Here is a 25,433-nt window from a genome sequence, read left to right on the forward strand (position 1 = left end):
AGAGGTGGACATTCATCGCTTAGATAATGAATTCACTAACAGGTGACTGTAATTGTCATCTGAATAACATTTTCTTCATACTAGTCTTCTTTGGTCCTATGATCGTCACCGTGAGACGGGACTGAAGCAGTTCGTGATCATGGTGATTGGACATTTATATTTCACAAATTATATGCGCAGTTGATAACAAATCAATGAAATAATGGAAAAGTATTTACCTTTGTTAATCTTAGTTCCATGTGATTTATTTTGGGGAATGTTTGCATATTTTAATATATATAGAGGCAATTAATATTGTGATTGATTGTTTACCATTTAAAATTCAATTTTTCCAAGTTTCTCCAAAATATTCTAGATACACGTGTGTATCTCTCAATGTTATTGAGGTCCTTATGTGTGAGCGGTAGTTAGCGGATCAAATAATATCATATTTTATATCATAAAAATTGTCTGCTTCTCAAGTTTGCTGCTCCATACATGAAGCATGTTGACTGAAAGGCACATGCTGAAACAGGGTATCAGCCAACAAAAATCAAGACCGGGAAACTGTTCCGTCTTTGAGTGATCAATACCCTTGGTAGCACTAGCGTACCTACGGGGGGGGGGGCAGAGGGCAGAGGGGCAGTCTGCCCCCCCCCCCTGACGAGCCACCACCCATGCAAAGCCACCACCCATGCATGTATCCCTGCCCCCCTGACGAGCTTGAAAGACCTTTTGCCCCCCCCCCCCCCCTGACGAAAATTCTGGAAAATCCTAGGTACGCCAGTGCTTGGTAGTCATGGTAATTGCTATTGTAACAACACCTGTATACATGTTCTCATTAAGATGCGCATAACCAGGTGACGGTGACTAGCATTGGATCAAAGAAATCCTCGCGTTAATTAATCGTCCATCGTTTCATAGGTCCATGGCCTGACATAGCGACATATTAACGAGGCAAACTGGTATTCCAATTAAAATCAAGTATCATTACATTATGAAAGGCGGCTGATCGTCTCTAATTAAGGTACCCGTTTCGTAGTTGAAAGATGCAATATGCCCTGTAGTCCCTAAATATAGTCTATATTTATTCATGGTGCATCCAACCTAATTCATGCAGTATAGAAATTAAAAACTATTCATGAAGCGCCTCGTTACTTTGCTAGTAGATGATCAATTACCTTCTCCATAACTTAAAGGGATGGTCAGGGCTGAAAATATTTATATCTAAATAAATAGAGTAAAATTCACAGAGCAAAATGCTGTAAATTTCATCAAAATCGGATAACAAATAACGAGGTTATTGAATTTAAAAGTTTATCAATATTTTGTGAAAACAGTTATATGCACATCATCATGAATATTCATTAGGTGGGCTGATGATGTCACATCCCCTCTTTCCTTTTTCTTATGATATTACATGAAATCATAAATGTCTCATTTTTTCATACATGTGGAAGTAATGTGTCTCCATTATGATGACATAAGTTGCGGCAGTAAATAACTTTGTTTTCCTATATAAATGCCCTACCCATGTTAAATCAACACCGGTATTTCGCATTTTGCAGTGTATCTGATGAAAAATTAGGCTTACCTGTCACAAAATCGTCGGCTGTCACGTCAGGTACGGATGGATCCCGAGCGCATCTTGGCGACATCCAACAGTATAACAGAGAGCCGCATGCATCTCCACATCAGCTTATCACTTGTATTTTTATTTGAACTACCCCAAACAAAAGCAGATCGAATCCAGAACCAACCTCGGAAATGAGATTAACTTAATCGTAGCCTCCGGGATTAGAATGGGGAATGACAATAAGGATTCACCCTTGGCGTACTATCCCCCTTCCCCCTCCCCCACATTCCTTCAGAGAGAATATTTGGACAAAATTGTCAAGTCTTAATAAACCTACTTCTTATACAATTAGGCGTAAATGTTCACATCTGAATGGTACGCGCCTTAAACACCAACTTATTTAACAACAGGAGATCTGAGGATACAATGGACAAACAATCGGGTTGTTTAACACGATCGAGAAGTGTCCTGTTGACAAAACTGGGACGTTTATAGCTTGGTGATAAGTAGGCTTTTGTTCGTAACCACTGGCCGGTATTCAAATTGGAAATCAAGCCTAATGGGATATGTTTAACAAGCACTGTCAACTACTGTGCTGTCTCGACCGTAACAGAACGATGTGGGATTCCATAACAGAATAGCGAGTTTTCGCAACAGCTACGTGGACGCTTTCTGGAACGTAGAGAATCTATTGTCAATTACCCTTCATACCATAGAGTCTTTGTCGAGGGTCGATAAATGTAAACAGCAGTTTCGTTTGTGACTCCGGACAAACGACATAATTATTTTCGATTTTTCGTCAGCTCTGAAACGTCGGACGAAGCTGCTGTTCCGATTCACCGACCCTCGTCTCGACAAAGACTTCATTGTGATTTTGCGATTTATCTTGAATTTTCAATGCTTTATTGACTGAGTTGTAGGATTCATTCCTAGTCGCTATGCGAGAACTCGACGGTGCGCCGATTTCTTACGAAATTTAGGCACCCCCCCCCCCCCCGCGATTGTGTGAAGAAAGGAAGTGACGTGCAACAATTGATTTTACACTCTTTACCGGACAGTAGAATGTCATTTTTCAGACTTGAATTTCTATTCCGACCTCCAAAACTTTGCCATGTGCAAGTAATTTCATTTATTTTTTATTTATTCATTAAGTTTTAATTATCTGATTTTTTATGCAGGAAGTGCAGGAAGTTTATGCATATGATATACACACACTAACAAAATATTTGAATTCTATGCATTTTCATTATAAATCTGATACTTTTTGCCCCCCCCCCCCCCCCGCCCCTCTTTCCGGGTGCGAGAAGAAGAAAAAACAATCTTTTGAACTTTGGGAAATGCTTATAGATGTGATTTCCGCCATAAACAGAGCCACACAACTCTACAAATGCTGCCTTTGTCGGTCCATTACTCAGTATAAATGGAATTGAATGGAGAGACCGATTACACTTTCCGCATCGACTCTCCTATTCTATAAATCATTTGACTTTGCAATAATAATCTGATTATTGGTTCAAGGATCAATCATAATCAGTTTACCTACGGAGCCAAAGAAGATTTAACCTTTGTGAAAATAAAGAAAATCACCCACAAACAATTAGTCTACAATCGCGAAGACCCCCTGTCGAGCTTTGATAATTGTGCTTGTTTGAAACTTTTATTCTCTTAAAAACTTTGGCCCGTATTCTGAAGTCGGGTTTAACTTAAACTCAGGTTTAAAGTTGTGGTTTAAGTATGGGAAGCCAAAAGTATCAAAATTTTTATTAAGATGTATGTTTCTTATGTTTACTGTGCTCTTTCCTGATTCATTGATGGTGAAGACAATCATCTATTTATACTTCCTAGACAATTATGAATGATTTGAGAGCCAAATGAGCTGAAGTATGATATCTCTCCTGTTAGTGATTTATTGAACAATTGGCTATCCATACTTAAACCACAACTTTAAACCTGGGTTTAAGTTAAACCTGCCATCAGAATACTGGGCTTTATCTTTTATTTCCTTCTATGACCGATTTTTTAATATAATTTATGTATATTGTTGACCTTTGACTGATCAACAATCACATAGTTTATTTTGAAAGAATAAAGCCCGTCCTTATTATTTTTTTTGGGGGGGGCTAGGTCTTTTTGTCAAAAAAAAACGTAGTTATCATAGACAAATATAATGGAACGACATTCCTCGTAAAACGGGAAAGCCAAAGGTGGGGGGGGGGGGTAAAAAAATCATCTTAAAAAAGAGAAAACAATGCGGATCGCAATCCCTAATTTTTTCATTTACTTTTATTCAATAAATTGCCAGGAATCACCTATACTCATGCAGTTCATAAATTTAAGTATACCTTTTTCTCTTCAGAATTTTTCTGCGTATGTTTTATTTAAGTAAATGAACATAAATACTTTTTCTTCAGACTGGGCTTTCTCTATGTGAAAATGCCTAATTCTGTTTATATAAGGCTTGAATATTGGAATTACCTTGAAGGGGGATAAAACCTTTGGAAGATGTAATTAGATTTTGTAAAAGTAGAAAAATTAGATAACGGAAGTTTGTGTAAAATTGGATATCCAAGCTTCCGAAATTCATTTTTTGGAAATAAATACAAGGAATCACTTTTATTCAGAGCGGCACATAGCCGTGTGTCCTCATTACAAAACCCGTATGGGTAATACGTCATCAATAGACGTATTAATGACACTATATACACACTTCGAGATTGTTTTTGCTTGCTCTTTATCTTCTGCTCAAGACTGCTATAAACATGATAAACCAGTGTGATTACCAGCCTCATTTCCGATTTATAATTCAAACATTTGTCATTTGCCTTCATTATTTGGTTCTTTTTTGTTGTTGCTTTCTTTCTATCTATATTTTACTTTTCTGTCTTTCTTTCGTCTTTTTCTTTTGCTCTTTTTTCCTTCCTTTCTCCTTCCTTGCATTTCTTTCATTCTTGCTATTTGTTCTTCTTTCTTTCTCTCTCTCTTTCTTTCTTTCTTCCTTCCTTCCTTCCTTTCTTTCTTTCTTTCTTTCTCTCTTTCTTTCTTTCCTTCTTTCTCTCTTTCTTTCTCTCTTTATTTCTCTCTCTTTTTCTTTCTTTCTTTTATTTCTTCCTTTCTTTCTGTCTTTATTTCGCTCTCTCTTTCTATCTTTCTTTCTTTTTTTGTTTACTTTTGTTCTTTTTTCTTCTTTTATTTCTTTCGTCTTTTTCCATAAAAGTTTCCTTTATTTTTGTTCTTTCCTTCTTTCTGTCTTCCTTCCTCTATTCCTTGCATTCTTTCTTTCTTTATTTATTTTGGTTCTTTCCTTCTTTCTGTTATTTCTTTCATTCATTACTTTTTTTCTTTTTTTTCTCTTTTTTCTTTCTTCGTTTGTCTTTCTTTCTTTATTTTTGTTCTTTCCTTCTTTCTGTTCTTTCTTTCTTGTTTATTTCTTTCTTTCTGTCCGTCTTTATCTTTCTGTCTTTCTTTCATTCATTCTTTCTTTCTACTATCGTTTGGGTTTATGACTTTGGATTCATGAAAAATCAACACCATTTTACACAAGCGCGTCGTTGATTCTTTTAATCATCAACTAAAGTGTCACAAAACACTTCAAAAAGTTCAAGGTATCAACTTTTTAACACCATCGAGATAATTATGAAATCCACATACGTCGGTGCAGTCTTCTTTTGTTTGTTTGTTTTACTTATCACCATTCAACCAAAACAAAAATTGACAGAATATAGTTTTACTAGTACATTACTAACAATACATATATTAGTATTACTAAACAGAAAACAAAATGTGTTTGAAGTGCAGAGTCCCTCAAATAACCGTTCGTAAGTAATTCGCTTAAGTAAAACATGGCTCGAAATAAACATAAAAACAAAGAAAAGCAAAGCTAATATAATGCCCCAATAGCATATTAAGATGTGTTTGCATCTTAAATTTAATCAAAGCTCTATGTACCTCAATTCATTATGAACATTACTTTGAAGAAATTAAGAGTATTCTAAAAGAAAAATAAACTTGTCGTATTTTCTTTGAACTGTTACTAATTCGTGTTGGTAGTGAATTCCACATGCTAGGTTATATTTCATATTTACACACGTTACATTAAATTAACACCATCGAGTCAACCCCAATAGAAAAGTTGTTTTGAATAAATTATAAAATCAAACGATCATAATGCTAAACTTTTATTAGAATCCTTGGTAAATTGGTAATGCTATCATGATGACATTTAAAATTTCGCTCATAAAATATACATGTATGTAGGGTATGCTCCAAGACCTGGTGACAAATATGTTATGAAAAGGAGAATCGATGATGTCACACACTATTTTTGTAACCTTATTGGATAAAAATGAATAAAATATAAATTCTGGAGATATATAAGTAACCTGTTTACTATGACAAAATACATTGTAATAATGTCAATCCCTTATCAGGAACGAACCCAACCTTGTTTCAAATGACTAGTATATAAATTAAAAAAAATGATCAGAGTTAGTTTCCTATTTGCATACTGATTAACATGATCACTGTAAGGCGAAACTTTAAAATGTCACCCAAATGTCATAACAACTTTTTGTTGTCATCGGGCTTTGGGGATTTTTTTTCAGCATTATGCTTGCCTGATTTTAGGCCAAAATACAAATCATTCTTTAATGTTATTATATTATTCGGTGTTTTACACAAACATACATCAAGGCAGACTCATGACATATGTTCATAAAATGATACTGATATAACTGGTGGAAACCTGTATGCCTAGCTACCTGTCACGGTTTCAAGTCGTACATCGTCGTCTCTCCAGTTACAATGAGCAGTTCAAGAGAGCCATTATGGAAGCCAGCGAGCAATTGGCAGTGATCTTTTTTAAAAACTTGCACACAGTGACGTACCTGGGATTTTTCACAGGGGGGGGCAAAACCGTCCACCAAAAAAATTTGACAAGCCCCCCCCCCAAAAAAAAAAAGGTCTTCAATCACAAATGAAGGATTCCGTACCAGAAAAAAAAATTTGAAAAGCAAAAAAAAAAAAAAAAAAAAAAAGGTTATCAAACACAAATGAAGGATTTCGTACCAGAAAAAAATTTTTAAAGCAAAAAAAAAAGGGTCTTCAAGCTCGTCAGGGGGGGCAGGGATACGTCCTTTGCATGGGTTGTGGCTCGTCAGGGGGGCAGACTGCCCCCTCTGCCCCCCCCCCCCCCCGTAGGTACGCTAGTGCTTGCACATCATGTACACACTTTAAAAAGGCACAAATCACAACGCATCACCGACCTTCATTCAGTAATAAGTGTTGCTGAATTAGGTGTTAAGTTGACGAATATGTGGTTTTTACCATGTTCTTGTATTGTGGTATAGGCCTAGTTAATACATTTCGTGGATTAATCTGCCAATTAAGGGACTCTTTATTACATTATTTATGATGGATTTTGTCTACTGTTTTGTTGGAAATGAGAAAAAATAAAACTGAAACTGAAACTAAAACTCTTCCCATTTGTTGTATCTTATATCTGGTGATATTCTTAATTAACGAATAAAATAAATTAATCAATCAGTTAATGAGAACCACCTTGAAAGCATAGGCCTATAATAGCCGATGGACATTCAGCTTAAGGCTATTTGAAATCGAATTACCCCAAAAGATGCTCACTGAAATCTACAACCAACACTGGAGATAAGATGTGACATCAACTGAACCTTTTAGGGTACTCCAGGCCGGGACTCCAGGCTGAAAAGAATATGATTTAAACAGATATAAAGTAAATCATACAACCAAAACATTGAAGATTTCATGATCCGACAAGGAATAACAAAAGAGCTATAATTGGCATTATTTTGGTGATACAGTGCTATGCAGATCGTTATGAATATGAAATGAGCAAGCTGATGATATCATTTCCCCCACTTGATATTTTGTCTTTTGTTATAACATGATATTACACTTGATCACGGACCGAGAATGAAAAATTGGATTGGCAACTGATTTAATGTGTATAGATAATCATATATTGCTGTAACTTGTTTTGTTACAAATAAGCGAGACATCATACATACATTTCAAAATATCAGTAAAATAGTCATGATTTTATGGAGGCCCTAATAACAATATTACACATTCAAAATGTTTGGCAACATACTGTCCACTGTGTTTGGGCATGTTGGTAAAAAATATGCATATTCTGGACAATTATTATCCAATTGAGCAAAGTTATTATACCCAATTATTAATACCCAATTTGGGCAGATTTTAACCAATAGTTGTGTGAACAGTATGATGCCCAGGGTGGGTTAAAAGTTGGGCATTTTTTGCCCAAATATTTTAAGAGTGTAGGAAAAGCCCACCAATTGAATATTCAAGACGACATGTACCAACGTTGCCAGAACTGGCATAATTATGCTTTCTGGCATAATTTCGACCCTTTCAGCATAAATCATTATGCCGGCATAATTCTGGAATAATTAGACCTTTTTTCTGGCATAATTTAGACGGGCTTTCAGCATAATTTGGGGCATAATTAGGCTTTTTAAGCAAAGAATCTGGCATAATAATAGCATATGTAGCATAATTTTGATCTATTAGAAGATTGACGACTTTTTTTTTTTTTTTTTTTTTTTTTTTTTGCTTGTCAATTTTTTTTGGCGGACGCTTTTGCCCCCCCCCCCCCTGTGGAAAATCTTAGGGTCCAAAACGGTTTGGCATAATTTTTCGCGATTTAGCATAATTTCGCTGCTCCTCTGGCATAATTTGATTTTTTTTCACTGGCCACACTGTCATGTACTGTATTAAGAAATATTTCGATAAATTTTGATCTATTCATTATACCGGTACTTATTTTCGACCGAGGAAGAAGAAATGAGAAGAAGAAGAAGAAGAAGAGAAGGAGAAGAAGAAGATGAAGAAGAAACAATATTATAATCCCTGGCAGGGAAGAGGGTTAGAGAGCACATGAAGGCACACGGGCCTGGGGGGCGTTTCATGAAAGGATTTGTCGGACGTTTTATCCGACAAGTCCCATTTTATCCGACAGTTACTATAGTAACAGTACCTCTTAGCCAATCAACATCAGAGAAAGATGTCAGATCTGACAACTTGTCGGATGAAAATGTTGATGAAACACTCCCCAGGTCTGTATTCAGGCTGAATCTGAGCATGATCCCGGCTAGACAGGAATAACCGTCGTTTCTGGGGATTTATTCAACAATTTCTGACATTTTACTGTAATCCCCATTAACCGACGGTAGGGTATACGTGTGGGCTCGCATGTTTTCTCATTCCCACCCTTTTGTCAATTCACAGTCCAAAGTTTGATGTAATTTTACACATCGAATTTACAATCTAAGGATGTATAGCCATCAAACTTTTAAACCATGATATTTAGTGAAGACAATATTTTAAACGATATAGATTAAAAGGCATGAAAAATTATACTTTACCGATGTTTAATTGGGTTGAACACGATCAAAATAGTCAATATGGCAGCCAAACTGTGAAATATTTACAAACGAACGGAGAGGGCGTCAACAATCACGAATGTGATATCGATATTGCTTTCGATATTATACGATCTGCTCCTTATGCGAGCGAAACCGCTACGATCACAAGTAGCAGACGACAATCAAACGATCACTTTAGTTCAAGCAGCATAAACGAAAGGCCTGCATGATGGATGCTGTAGCCAAGGGGATATTCGGGGAACACTTCACTCTCAAGCCTGACCAGCGGGAAGCGCTACAGTGTTTGGAGGACGGGAGAGACCTGTGGGTCCAGCTCCCCACTGGACATGGAAAGTCGGCGATTTTCACCGTCTTTCCGATATGGAAATCAAAGGTTATTAATTTTTTAATAGGCCTACTTTATTATAAAATATTGGGAAAATGATAACTACCGTAGTATTAACTTTGACATTCAAAATGCAGCTTTCATCGTTTAGACCCAGATCTAGGTTTGTGGATCACTTAAATTCAAGCAGTATAAACATATGGCCTATTTATACTACATAATCGTTTCAATTGAATATCAAATGGCACTAAAACACTTATATGATGCTATATCTGCATACTAGTCTAACACTGAACATAAAATGAGTGAAAAAATGATTTTAACAGAAAATATTTTTATAGGTTAGAAGTTCCCATAGACCACTACTCCAACTGACCAGACATACAGTCCCAGTTAAATCAAATACACAATTTATTACGTTTATTTACACCTTATTCTTTCTATTCTTCTTTCATTTTACACTATTTATTTTGTGTTGGGCTATTCTGATGACTGGCCACATTGAATGCATTTGTTTATTTCAATGTTTTTAAATCTTTTCTATGTGAACACTGACTGAAATTAAGTATAACGTCGATTATTGCAATCCACACAGTCAAGTCCTGGATCTTCTCGTATAGGCCTATACGTTCAAATCGCTGTACAGAGTTGCTATGATTGTCGTCTCAGGGGGATATGAGTCAATTTTGAAAAGACATTTCCAACATCTTTATACCTATCATATTTAAATGTCTGATTAAGAAACCTTCAAACACCCCCCCCCCCCCCAAAAAAAAGGGGGAACAAACTCTAAGAAATGATGTTAAAATTCTGCAATAGCTATCTATTCAAAGTGTTATTTGAGGGCTCCAATTATAGGCTTTATCATCGAACCATTCAAATTTGAAGGAAAGGGGAGTGTCTCCTTTGCGTCGCTATTATCACCACAATAGAGGCTATACTGCTTGTTTAAGACGACTCGTAATATTAGATCCATATTGACCTTTATACTCTCATGTAGGACCTTTAGGTCTAACTATTCTAAAAACGCAAAACTTTAAAGACAATCAGACCAATTAATGCTACACAGAGTGAACGCCAATTCAGATCCACCCAATCGGCTGGCAAGAAAAAAAAGGAGAGAAAGAGAAAGGAAGAAAGAAAGTGGGGTTAAAGAAGAATTATTGTCGACCTATGTTATAATGATAATAATAATGGATGTGTAATGCGCCAAATCCACTCGGCAGGGTGCCCGAGGCGCAGTGAAAGAAAGAAAAACACAGAGAGAAAAATACAAAGTATGTTATAATATATGAAATTATATTACGTGTATTTTTATTTCAGAACTATTTATGAAACATAATTTGCTTAAATGTTAGTCCCTACTGGTGCTTGCGTTGTCTGTTTGATGAGATAAATAATCCTGTTTAAGGAGATTAAATGGTTCTAAATCATCCCGTTTCCAAGTCCATAAATATACACCAAATATATTTCCTTGTATTCGGATTTTTCAAAATTATTGTATGTAGTGACATTGATTTTTTTTAATGACTACTACATTTGCCGCATTTAAGGTCTAAATATAAAACATTTCCAGTCCGTGCTTACGTTGACATTAGTGCATTGGCCATACAGTGGCGTACCGTGTGTCACGGCATGGGGGGACCAGCAAAAAAAAATGAGTATACTAATAGAGGCATTTTAAGGGCAGTGCCATTAAACGGATATGTATATTACTGATAAAAAATAATGCGAGCGCCAAGCGCGAGCTGAAAATCTTTGATATTCAGACCTAAAAAGGGACACAAGCATTTTTTTGTAATTATGATACGTGCCCGTCTCGCTAAACAATGCAAAACTGCTGAAATGTTTGTATTTATTGACCCCAAACAGGGACATTTTAAGGACAATAGGCCTATTTTAGGAATCCATATCCATGTACATATCTCAAAAGCTACGTTTCTCTTCCCTTCTCCCTCTTTTTCTCCTTTTCCCGTTTTTTAAATATTTTTGCCAGCCGAGGGGGGGGGGGGTGCCCCCATGTCCCCCGTAGTCACTCCACTGATTGGTGAGATATGTCTACTCTTCATGACACGAGCGTAAATCCAGAGGGGGGTGGGGGTATGCATCCCCTCCCCCCACACTTTTCAACACAGAAAAAAAATATTCTTTAATTATCAAATGGTCAATAACTTTTAGTATGTGGATTTATCTTTAAATGCAGTCAAGGTGCTTAAATTGGCCAAGTTTTTCCATTTTAAAGATGAAAAATTTCTCACTCGGCCGCTCTGCCCCGCGCTTAATCTAATTTGGCCTTGACAATCACTACGTTTAGCTTATTGCAGAGGTTAATTTATATCCACTGCGTAATGGGAATATGTTTATAATAATTCAATTTTTTAATATAAGATTCCAATGACTTTTAAATATGATGATAACTATGGACCTTAAACGAATCAAACATCCTTTAAATATACACTTTCGTGAATATGGGGGAGGGGCTGTCATAACTTGGAATCTCTGTGGAAGCGCAGGAATTTTTCACCAAAATATAGGCTCAGTCTTCTTCGTTTCTTCCGAAGAAATGGCGAAGCATAGCTGGTCACTTTCACTTTCCTCCCCAGGTAAACATTGATTCTACTAATTTTCTTTAATTTGGATTTATTTTCAATTACATTTGAATTGCTTTCAGATAATTTTGAAATTATTCTGCAACATCTGTCGCAAATGAATTTTTTTGATTTTTGATCTGGTGTCACTTTATTACCAATGATTCGACAGCGTCAGCAGTGGTGTAATCACGGTGATCCAATTTTGCATTCAAAGATCTTCTTTTATTAGGATGATTATTCAAATTACGGTCACAATTACAACACCAGTAGTCAGCCATAATTACTAAAATGAATTAATGAATCAAATAAAATTACCACCAGCAATCAGCACACCTAACGTTATACATGGCAATATACGAATAAAATAATACGATACGATACACTACACGAAGATAAACGATACTAGTTATAATCGCGATAAATCGAGACATGAAAAAGTTAATAACGATAATGACGTCATTCAAGATGGCAACTTGCAAGAAAAACACATCCCGTTAAAGACAGCACGTTAGCCATTCTCTGATTGGTCGGTTAAGGACGTACCGTATATCCTGTGCATGTACGTACGGACTATACACTGGGCCACCGTTATTTGCAAGATAGTAATTGAAACGATCTTCACAGGTTCGCTATCACCGTATTCAGGTGGTTTTCCTGATTTTAATATCACACAACTGCAAATGAAAGATTCTCCAAGGAATTCTGAATTGGACAACAGGACGAATGGATGTATCTAGCGAAGAAAAACAACTTTTTGACCCATACTGTGACGCGCGCGCTCACGCTCAATCAATGGTCAGACTATAGACTTCGGTACCAGTCGTAATAAAAGAACATATTTCATGCACGTCGCCGAAGATACAATTTTTTGTGTATCAGACTCGTGGCTCGTTGCACTAGAGCTAACCGATTTTGTTTTCTACGTTAGTGGATGATATTTACAATATAACGACAGTCTTCTTATTCGAGTGGTGTTTTTTTTTTGTATTAAGAAGTTTTTATTTGTCAACAACTTCAATTCATACATGTCATATACAAAATAAAATACATACATCAAATACAATATATCTTTACAAATTATGAATACATTGTAAACTCATATAATTAACACTTTACATTTTCTCTTTTTTCCTTTAGTGTTACAATAAAACCTAATAAAACTCAACGTACTCAATTTTTTTTCTAGTGTCAAAATATTCACAACATAACAGATTTTCCAAATACACAAAACCAATCATTAATACAACCTAGTCGAATTGAAGCCATTAACAAGGATTTTCCATACCCCCCTACCCACACCTTGGCCTCATTCCTCAAATATTGCATATCCTATAACAACATCAGCCTCAGGCCCGAACCCTACCTACCACCCCCCCCCCTCCCGACCATTTGTTGTTTATATCAAGGAGTTTGAAAATAGCCAAGAAGCAAGAAAAATTAAAATAAAAAAAAAACACGGAAGCAAAACAAAACAATACAAACCCCCTCCCAACCCCAGGCATGTGTCCCCCCTACCCTCTAGGCCTCTACCCCTCCCCATAACCCCCCCCCCTCCCATGCCCTTCGTCGTCACAACCTTCCCGTTCTACTCGTGTGGGGGTGGAAAAAACGTTTTCCTTCCTTCTCTGAATGGTAAGAATGAACAAAATATATGTATATATGTACATATATATATATATTAATGAAAAATACTCTCATATACCTATAAGTATTCATTGAAAAAAAATACTTTATTCATTATCGTTATTATACACACATGTTATTTATTTCATTTATTCTTATTTTATTTTTCACTTATTTATCATTTATTTATTTTATATTTTTAATTTATTTATTTTCATTTTGTTTTTGTTTTTTGCACATCTAGCTCTCCCAAAACTCCTCCCAACATTCCTATTTTCTTAAGTGAAGGGGGTATTTATTTCTATTTAATGCCAATTTTCTTTCTTCAAATTCATCTTCTTTTAATTTACTTTTAATCTTATTTAAAACTATTTCTGAATTGTTTTCTCTACCACTGAAAACCAAATACTTTACAAGGATTATAAAGTGATTAACCGATTTTTCTTTTCCTTGATCTGCTTAATTTATCCCCCAAAATATGTCTTCCCAAGTAAGATTGGTGAAAGAAACAAAGTCAAAAATATTCTCGAAGTCTCTCCATATTAATTTTGCTTTTTCGCATTGAAAAAATAAATGACGATAAGTCTCTTTTTCTTTTTTACAGTAGCTACACAGATTAGAATCAACTTTCCCAAATAAATGCAAATGCTGATTTGTATAAATGATTCCGTGTATTAATTTAAATTGGAACTCTCTATATAAGTCGGCTGTTTAATGTACATTGCCTTATTCTTTTAAAAATATTTTATCTTTATCTGAAAGACGGTATAAATTATAGTTACACTTTAGTCTTGTGAATACTCCAGGTGTTATTGCTTTCTGGTAAAGAAATGTTGTACAAAGTTTTTTTGATGCAATATCATTTATTGCTACAACATTTTTACCTAATAAAAAAACTATGTCAGGATCATCAGGAATTGTGTCTCTATCTGTTCTCATATTTCTCTTCCAGCTGACCGGAAGTGTACCATAGATCTTGCCAATCAATCCAATGTCATTGGATTGTAATCCTCGTCGTTGAAAGTATCCATAGGCGGTGCTGCACCATCCCGAGTTTGCTCAATCTCGAGATTTTAGCCCGATCAGCCCTCTTCGCGATTAATCTCGAGATTCAAGAAACCCCGTCTGCACCATCCCACGAGGAGCTATATCTGCTCGAGCGAGGCAACAAGCCCGATATTCCGGGCATGCGCACTTTCGGATCTTGGAGTTTCAACGGCCCGCGCTTTTGAATAACTTCCCGCGATATGCAAGCAATGAACTCCTTTCACTAGTACTTTCGCCGAATTCAACCGGTGTTATGCAACAATCCTTTCAGCTCAGCGAGTGAAGAAGTGATGTATTCTTCGTGAAATATGATGGCGGAGTAGGAGGCAACGACAGAGAGAGAGAGAGAGAGGGAGAAGGAGGAAAGAAATGCTATTTGCTCACATTTTGCGAAGGAATAAGACAACACTGCTGTCAGTGTTGTTATTGAATATGACCATCGTCGATGCGATGAGCGCCTCCCCCTTCGGTCTGGTCTCTCCCGGGGTCTCTCCCAAAATCCATTCACTGGTGGGGACACCATCGTTGCTTATGAACGCTATTCGCATGTATAAAGTTGACTTTCGCACGTGTTTATGTTTTGACCAAGGCGGAAGTGGAACGCGAATTGCATTATGGACTGACGTCATGAATAAATTACCCCGAGTCCAATCTCGAGTGCGTCTGCACCGACGAATTAGCGGGATAATTCGTAAAATAGCGCGCTATTTTGCAAATAAACCCGAGTTGACTTGGGATTGCAATCTCGAGATTAATCCTACGAACTAGCGCGATAATTGCGTCTGCACCGCCAACTATCTCGAGATTTTTCAGATCGGGATAATTTGCCGGATCAGAAATAGCGCGCTAATTTGAAACTTCGGGATGGTGCAGACGGCCCTCATGAGATCTTACATTTCCGTCATTATCCATTATGTGGTTCAATCTATATATTTTTTTGTCAAAAAGCTTTCTGTCAAATACACACTTTCCGTTAACTCGTATGAATTTATTATTAAACATTATTTCATTTCATATGTAAGGTTCATATTTCTGCTGGAAATTCCTCGTTTCTATCCACACTTCCAGAAGATCTGTATAGAACTTTGGTAATGTTAAATTCAAAAGGTCAAGTAAATAGTCACAAGAAAAATGAAACTTCCGCCTACATGTTGTGTAGCGTGATTAAAAATATAACTTCCATTTCATTTCGTTAGTTTCCATAAGTTTTTTTACTCACATAACTCTCTGTGCTTTTATTAACAGTTCAAAATTCATCATTTTCAGACCTCCCAAATGGTAATCCAGATACATCGTATTTCTTTTAATTTTATTACTTCCACCCCACAGGAACTCAACAGTTATCTTTTCTAAATCCTCATAAACCCATTTTGGAACTGGCATGAGGGATGCTGTGTATATGAATTTTGAATATATAAATAACTTTAGTAACTGTATATTTTACCCATCAACGTCAAATCCCTCTGTTTCCACCAACCTAAAAGTTTTTTTGTTTTACTTGATATTTCTTTGTAATTCAAATTTTCTTTTACTTCATTGTTCGAAGAAAAAAAACACCCCTAATATCTTAACAAAATCCACTCTCTGGCCGAAAGGTATTTCATAAGATTTTCCTTGTAAAGCCCCAATCAAGAGAACTTTTGTTTTATCCTTATTAACACCAAATCCTGAAATATTTCCAAATTATCTAATAAACCTAATTTGACTTTTCTAATTGAATCTTCATCTTGAACAAAAAGGGTCATGTTATCTGCATACATGATTTGTTTCATTTTCTCCTTTCCAAACAAAATACCTTTAACCTCCCTATTGTACCTTATATTATGTGTCAGTATTTTTAAACATAAAATAAAATATTACGTCGTATATTATTCTGATTGCTTCTCCAATAGTTCTCCCGTTCATAAAACCTATTTGATCTACTGAACTAATGTCTTCTAAAACATCTTTTAATCTTGTTGCCAAGACTTTAGACAGAATTTTATAATCAATATTTAATAATGATATTGGCCTGTAATTCTTAAGTAAATGAGGGTCCTTCCCATCTTTGGCAATCAGAATGACCACAGCTTGTTTTTGTGATGCAGTTAGTTCTCCTGTTTTAAAAGCCTCGTTAAAGGCCCCTAGTAATATATCTTTTATTTCTGTCCAGAATGTAGTAAAAAAAAACACTACGGTCAGTCCGTCATTCCCTGGTGATTTATTTTGTTTCATTCCTTTAAGGACTGTAAAACATTCTCCTTCATAAACTTTCACTTCACAATTTGTTTTGCTTTCATATGACAATGACGGTAAGTTTAAAAAAAAATCTATATCAGATACACTATCTTCTAAAACCTTGATGGTAATTCGCGATATTGATAAAATATGAGAATCTAATAAATAACACACCTATATAAAAAGTACCGCATATCAAATAGAGATCGAAATGCATGGAGAAGATAAACCCAGCTAGCACAAAAACATTCTAAGAATATTATAACATTAATATATTATATATTATAGGTAAATGCTATGAAAACATTTTTAAAATGTCAAAATGTATGGTTATATCTATGTATGGTTATAGGGAAACTTTCTTTTATATAACGTTTAGCAATAATAGTTTTAAAATGTTATTAAAACGTTTTTTGCTTTTTGGGAAACGTTATAACGATGTTTCAAAAACACTATTTTCTTTTAGCATAAACAATTTTTTGTCAAAACATTATTCAAATATTAAGCGTATGATTGAAATATTTTATTAATGTTATAAAAACGTTATTACAAAACATTATTTGGAAAACATAAATGAGACCTTTTCGAAATGTTATTAAAACGTGTGCTATGGGAAAATGGACCGTTTTATAGTGATAGACTTAAATATGCTACTTATAAGGTAAACATAATTATAGTGCATAAACTGAAGATTATATTATAATATATGACTCTATAACTATGAAAATGGCAACACGGCTGTCTCTAAAAGTGCATATAGACTAGCCCTATTATGTCATAAAAATATGGCAACGCGGCTGTCTCTAAATGTCATAATAATATATTTTATGAAAATGGCAACACAGCTGTCTCTAAATAGACAAAATGGCAACAGGGCTGTCTCTAAATGTCATAGACTATATGTCATGAAAATGGCAACACAGCTGTCTCTAAATGCTTTATACACTATGTCAAGAAAATGGCAACACGGCTGTCTCTAATTGTCATATAAATATGTCATGAAAATGGCAACACGGCTGTCTCTATGTCATATAGACTATTATGTCATGAAAATGGCAACACGGCTGTCTCTAAATGTCATATAGACTATAATATATGTCATGAAAAATGGCAACATGCAGGGCTGTCTCTAAATGTCTATATGTCATGAAAATGGCAACACTGCTGACAAAATGATTAAGTGCATTAATTTATCAATTGCTGGAACTTATTTTCATCAAATGGAGACGCATCATTTACGCATGGATGAAAAATTATAGAAGCAATTATGATTTCAAGTAATAAGAAAACGAAAAGTGGGGATGTGACATCATATCCGCAGCCCACATAATAAATAGGCCTATTTATGACGAAGTGCATATCACTATATTGCTAAATTTTAAAATTCAATAACTTCATTATTTGTTATCCGATTCTGATAAAAAAGCATTTTGCTCTAGGCTGTGAATTTTACTCTACTTATTTAGATATATATCTTCAGCCGGGAGCATCCTTTCATGTTATATTGACTATATAACTGCCATGCAAATTGAAACGCGGTTATGATACTAATGAATTTGAGATATTAGTATCTTCAACTGTAATTATTATATAGGCAGTCTCTTCACGGTAATTATATACTTTGCAAACCCAAAGTCATTACAATGAGTATTTCTAGTATCAAAAGAGGGATTACTTTTAGCAGAAAACCAATTAGCACTTCAAGGACTATAGTACATTCAGCTTTATATCCTGCTTTGGGGTAGGAATTAACAATAGATAATCCTGGTTGAAAGCCATCAATTGACTACTTAAAGGACAAGTCCACTTCAAAAAATAGTGTATAAAGCATTTAGAGACAGCTGTGTTGCCATTTTCATGACATATAGTTTATATGACAATTATAGAGACAGCCGTGTTGCCCTTTTCTTGACATATAGTGTATATGACAATTAGAGACAGCCATGTTGCCATTTTCTTGACATATAGTGTATATGACAATTAGAGACAGCCGTGTTGCCATTTTCTGGACATAGTGTATAAAGCATTTAGAGACAGCTGTGTTGCCATTTTTTGACATATAGTTTATATGACAACGTTAGAGACAGCCGCGTGTTGCCATTTTCTTGACATATAGTTTATATGACAATTAGAGACAGCCGTGTTGCCATTTTTATGACATATATATAGTTTATATGACAATTAGAGACAGCCGTGTTGCCATTTTCATGACATATATATAGTTTATATGACAATAATAGAGGCAGCCGTGTTGCCATTTTCATGACATATGGTTTATATGACAACGTTAGAGACAGCCGTGTTGCCATTTTCTTGACATATAGTTTATATGACAATTAGAGACAGCGGTGTTGCCCTTTTCTTGACATATAGTGTATATGACAATTAGAGACAGCCGTGTTGCCATTTTCTTGACATATAGTGTATATGACAATTAGAGACAGCTGTGTTGCCATTTTTTGACATATAGTTTATATGACAACGTTAGAGACAGCCGTGTTGCAATTTTCATGACATATAGTTTATATGACAATTAGAGGCAGCCGTGTTGCCATTTTCATGACATATAGTTTATATGACAATTATAGAGGCAGCCCCCAGGACCAAAATCCAATTGAAACCAGTTGGATTTCCAACTGGTTTCAATTGGTTTCAATTGGTTTCAACTGGTTTCAATTGGTTTTAACTGGAATTTAACAATTTCCAGTTGAAACCAATTGAAACCAGTTGGGCAACTGGAAATCCTAACTGGAACCAGTTGGGTAACTGGAAATGACTTCCAATTGGGAATGATTTCTAACTGGAACCAGTTGAGTAACTGGAAATCCCAACTGGAACCAGTTGGGCAACTGGAAATCCTAACTGGAACCAGTTGGGTAACTGGAAATGACTTCCAATTGGAAATGATTTCTTACTGGAACCAGTTGAGTAACTGGAAATCCCAACTGGAACCAGTTGGGCAACTGGAAATCCTAACTGGAACCAGTTGGGTAACTGGAAATGACTTCCAATTGGAAATGATTTCTAACTGGAACCAGTTGGGCAACTGGAAATCCTAACTGGAACCAGTTGGGTAACTGGAAATGACTTCCAACTGGAAATGATTTCTAACTGGAACCAGTTGAGTAACTGGAAATCCCAACTGGAACCAGTTGGGCAACTGGAAATCCTAACTGGAACCAGTTGGGTAACTGGAAATGACTTCCAACTGGAAATGATTTCTAACTGGAACCAGTTGGGTAACTGGAAATCCTAACTTGAACCATTCAGTTGTGTAACTGGAAATCCTAACTGGTACCAATTGGGTAACTGAGATGACTTCTAACTGGAAAGATGGGTAACTGGAAATGAATTCTAATTGGAACCAGTTGGGTAACTGGAAATTATTTCCAATTGGTTTCCAATTGGAAATTTTCCAGTTACCCAACTGGATCCAATTGAAACCAGTTAATTTGCATATTATTTGCCAGTGTGCACAGATTAATGTTTTATGAGATTAATCATCATTAACAATGTATCTATTTAATTCTTTACAATTTCAAGTACCACACTTTTTAAAGATTAGTATTTAGAATACTTAGCAGTGAAAACCATGTTCATAAATGTTATAGATTATAATTAAAACAGATTAAAGGATAATTAGTACACCACTAACTGTTACCAAATTACATCAAATAAAAGTACATATATTTGAAGATCTTCCATATAAATATATATACATGAAAGTCTGTATTTTATCAATGCCCTTTACATTGGTATTAATAGACATATAACACTGCTTCTGTGTTGGCATGAGAAATAGTTACTGCAAATGCTAATTAATTTGTAACTAATTAAGTTCGTTCCAACTGGAAGTTCCAATTGGATCCAGTTGGAAACCAATTGGTTTCAACTGGTTCCAGTTGAAACCAGTTGCCTCCAATTGGTTTCAACTGGAACCAATTGAAACCAGTTGCCTCCAATTGGATTCAATTGGTTTTAATAGGGAAATTGGAACAACTGGAACCAATTGCCAACTGGTTCCAGTTGCCCAATTGGTTTTAACTGGAACCAATTGGCAACTGGTTTTCAATTGGTTTTTAACTGGAACCAATTGGCAACTGGTTTTCAATTGGAACCAGTTGTTCCAATTTCCCTATTGAAACCAGTTGGCCAACTGGTTTCAATTGGTTTTGCCCTAATTGGTTTTAACTGGATTTTGGTCCTGGGCCGTGTTGCCATTTTCATGACATATAGTTTATATGACAATTAGAGACAGCTGTGTTGCCATTTTCTTGACATATAGTGTATAAAGCATTTAGAGACAGCTGTGTTGCCATTTATGCAAACTTCTGTTGATGTCTAAATGTGCTTAAAAAGAAAATCATGTTTTGCAATGGCTTTATGAAATTTATCAAATGTATTTTTATTTTTGTATTTGAAATTCTATTATAATATTTAGGGCCTTCTATAACACTTTTTGCCTTGTATATTAAAGATTATCATGATGAAAATATTTTTACAAAATTAAATAATCCTATCTACCCTACCCTAAAATTAAAAGGTTTCGTTTTTCTAACTCTTAGTGCATTGAATCTTCCACCAAGTAAAAAAATAATTGTAAATTGTAATTTCATGAAATCATATTAAATTAGACTTATAGATGCTTTTATAATGGGGAAATAAAATCTACGAGTTGATGTTGTTGATATGTTTTCAAATTTCAACTCCACGTATGATATGCTGCAGAACTCGCGCTCGCGTCCCTTGAATTTATGATTGAATTTGGTACTCTAATTGTGGTAATTGCACTGTTCCATTTTCGAAAAACGACTGATCTCGCATCTAACTTCGTACGCGCGCACACGTACATACCTGTTTGCCTGTACCTCTAACGAGTATTGCGAGCTCTGTATTAATGACAGTGCATAATTTATTGATTCTCTGTTGTTCACGATATCGTCAACATTAAATAGATCTACATGTGTTTTAACCCATAAATCAACTGAAATTAATTCGCACGAATCTATATTACTCATTAGTCGTAAACGAACGATAGCGAGCGTACGGCCACGTAGCCCACTCATAGACTAATAAATACGTATAGACTGAAAGGTAGCACCCGCGGAAAAGCCTCATTTAAATAACATTTGCATATAACGTACAGATACTCCATAGAAGCTCCATGGTGATAAGCGTATTTTGTACCACTTTTGGCCACACCTCCTGGGAGACATTTGAACCGAATCCTAAGCCCCCATTTGCATATTGCTAATGAATCATTTATTTTTTCTTTGCGTATTCGCAAGATACTATGATTTGATTGGACATTACCTCATGAATAATGTATTTTTCTATTGAAATTCGTACGTCATAATTTGACCCCTATCGTCACTTCGGCTTAATCAAGGGCTGAAAGGTGACGTCACCCGCACAGAAGAAGGTTATTTCCTTGAAAGATTTTCGGTGAGTACTGTCAGATTAACGCTGAATTTTAATTCATTTACAAAAATAAATCAAAAGATCTGATGTTATATGGGATCTTTAGATGTCTGGGTATAACGTGAATTAATTTTTGTTTATAAAAAGTGAACAATTAGGAAGCAAACGACTTGCGAAAACTCAAAACTATTTCCATCGTCGTGAGCTAAAAATGGTGGCTATAAAGCCTATATTATCTCCATCTGCTACCATTTGAGACCTCGTATATTCAATTCACGCCAGACTTTCGGGCGAGAGTTTCTCTGAAATTTCGATTCCTACCGAAGATCTCAGCAGGCATGAAAAGAACTAGAATCTAGATAACGTTTAGGCTAGACATATTGAGTTTAGAAAGACATTCACTCCATTAACCCGTCCCTTTGAATTCACATATCAAGACAATACTAGGAGTAGGACCGTAGCCTCTAGAGTAGATCTAGAGTCTAGTCCTCGATCATTTTGTAAAAAAAGATGTTTTTCCCAAACTTATTTCTACTAATAATACGGTACCGGTACTAGGCCTAGGCCTACACTAAAGTTAGTTCTTATGTTTCCTTTTATTTTTTTAAACTTGAAAGTTGGGCCTACCGCCTTGATCTAGATCTAGACCAAGTCTAAGTTAATCTAACTTAGACTCTTTAGAGTTAGACGTAGGGCCTACCCCGGGGTCTGAACGTCGCCACTTCGGACAGCCTCGGACTCGGCAACATAGATCTAGACTAGAGGGGAGTAGAGATCTAGTCTAAGTTGGGCCTAATTCATCGGTAGATCTGATTACAGGTCTTGGCTAAAGCTAAAAGAAAACATTTCTACCTCCCAGCCTATCTAGCTTAGGTCTAACTTGTTATAGACCTAGACTAGACTTGGATCTAGGCCTACAAGTACAACAAAGTCAAAGCGACCTGTAGAATCTATATAGGCTTAGTATTATTTCAGTCAGGGTCTTAAGTTAAGGCCAAAGGGTTTATTTAATTTTGGAGGTTAGCTTTTGTTTGGCCTAACGTGCAGATTTTCCATCGGAGCACTTGTCATCAGAGCAAATGTCATGAAACTATTTTAAAGACACTAGGTCAAGACAGCTTTAGTCTAGATCTATCACTTGTATGATTCAATAACATTGAAAGTTCGCAGAATAGTAGGTTTAACAAATATGAAATTTAGATCTACTTTTGATGTAGGCCTAGATCTAGATCTACTTACATTTAGTTCCAGATCTATGTACGTCAGAGTCTATGACTAGATCTAGATTATACGCTATAGTCCAAGTGTTATGTTTTTTTGTTTTTTTACAATAGCTTGTATTGCTAACATTTCTGTCTGTGTATTGTTTTAATCAACAGACATAGAACATGATGCTGCTTCACATCCTCTTTTAAAGACTCAAGAATTACAAGACCAAATTAAGCTGCAGGACCCTCCTGATTCAAAAAGGTAAAAAAAAACAATAATCATCCTATATTATATATCAAACTGAATGACTTCATGTATTTACATACCAAACGACTTTATCCAAGAATGATTCCAGATGTCAATGATTTCATAATCCTACAATGGTTATATTAAAACCCATTTCAAATTTCAATACCCATGTTCAATAATTTACAAGATAATTGTTTAGTAAATTCTTTTTAGTGTCAATACACAAATTAATTTCTTTGAAATTTTGCTAACTCATAGATTTTGACATCATTGGCATCTGGAGTCATTAATTTTAGCCATGCCTTATTTCGGTGCAAATCAAAATCTACATCTCTGCAAAGAATACATACTGACTATCCAACCATGAATATGATATCAAATTATTTGGGAGAATATACTCTTTCTAGTGGTATAATATGCGTTCATGACATATTTTTACCTTAAATTGGGGCTTTGTGAGGTGTCCCTTTTTTTTTGGGGGGGGGGGGGGCTCACACGGTAGACCAAGATCTAAGTTTTATTGAGTAAATGAAAAGAAAATCAGCTCAGAGACTAGGCTGGAGTCGTTTTGACAGGCTCCATTTTCATTTTCACCTGTCATATTTTCACGGGACAATTAATATCACCTACCGGTAGATCTAGCTTGTCAAATTTAAATAAGAAAATCAGAATATACTATACTATAGGCTAAGCAAGTGGAAAGTCATTTGTAATCAATTTATTTGCTTCCTACCCACTCATGAATTCCTCAATCCACACCAGATTTTGTAAAGGCGACTCATTCGGCTTGTGATTTCATTAAGCTTTTATATATTTTTTTATTTCTTTTTATTTTGATGATGGCTTGATTGAATTGCTAACATTTCTGTCTTTTTGTGTGTGTTTTTTTTCAACAGACATGGAACATGACTCTGCTTCACATCCTTTGTTTTAGAGACTCAAGAAATACAAGACCAAATTAAGGGTTTGTTTTTTTAATTCCAATAATAATTTTCTGGTGGAAGAATTAGGGAATAATGCATTGACAATATGCCAAACATCCTATATCAAACTGAATTACTGCATGTATTTACAATAGAGTATTGTAACCGTTTCCCCCTCACCACTGACCAAACAAAACCCACAAACAATTTAAGAGGGATAGGGTTATTTTAGGGGTAATTATCCTTGCTGATTGTAGCAGTAGTTTTTACAAATATGGATGTAGTTAATGATGATGTTTATGATAATAATACTTAGAATAATAAATTCATTACGATGACATAACAGTAATGATGAATAAATATGATAATTCAGCACTATAATATGTACATGAAATTGTGTAACAATTTTGGCAATGAAGAATTTTTAACAAAAATAATGATCAATGAATTCGGGGGGGGGGGCATGTGACATTTTATCTGTGTTTGTGAGGACAGTAGTCTCTTTCACACCATTTCATCTTAAGCAGATGGGAACGAGCTCTGATCAAAATTTGATCTTTAAACTCAAGAGGAAAATAATTGTTACCTGATTTATGTATTTGGAATAAAATGAATTGAAATAATAATTTTGTCATTGTCACTGAATTAACAAGTCTTCTATAATTCTTTTAGCTGAGAGTTTAGGTGAATCAAGATATTTGAGGAGACACTGAAAGTACTAGTAGAATTAATGGACGAGCAATAGTGAACAAGCAGCATAAATTTAAGAGTAATGAGACCTACATTTTGCAGCCATGGATCAAGGTTGGAGGGGGTGGTAGTTGCAGGTTT

General features: G+C 35.4%; 1 long non-coding RNA gene across 1 annotated transcript; it reads left to right on the forward strand.

Moving 5' to 3' along the window:
- Positions 1-21,889: 21,889 nt before the first annotated feature.
- LOC135157605 (uncharacterized) lies at positions 21,890-25,228 on the forward strand. Its single transcript, XR_010296602.1, has 3 exons — positions 21,890-22,245; positions 23,601-23,691; positions 24,576-25,228. It is a non-coding gene; the product is annotated as an uncharacterized LOC135157605 (long non-coding RNA).
- The last annotated feature ends 205 nt before the right edge of the window (positions 25,229-25,433 follow it).

Source organism: Lytechinus pictus, chromosome 19, assembly GCF_037042905.1.
Source record: "Lytechinus pictus isolate F3 Inbred chromosome 19, Lp3.0, whole genome shotgun sequence".
NCBI classification, from domain to species: Eukaryota; Metazoa; Echinodermata; class Echinoidea; order Temnopleuroida; family Toxopneustidae; genus Lytechinus; species Lytechinus pictus.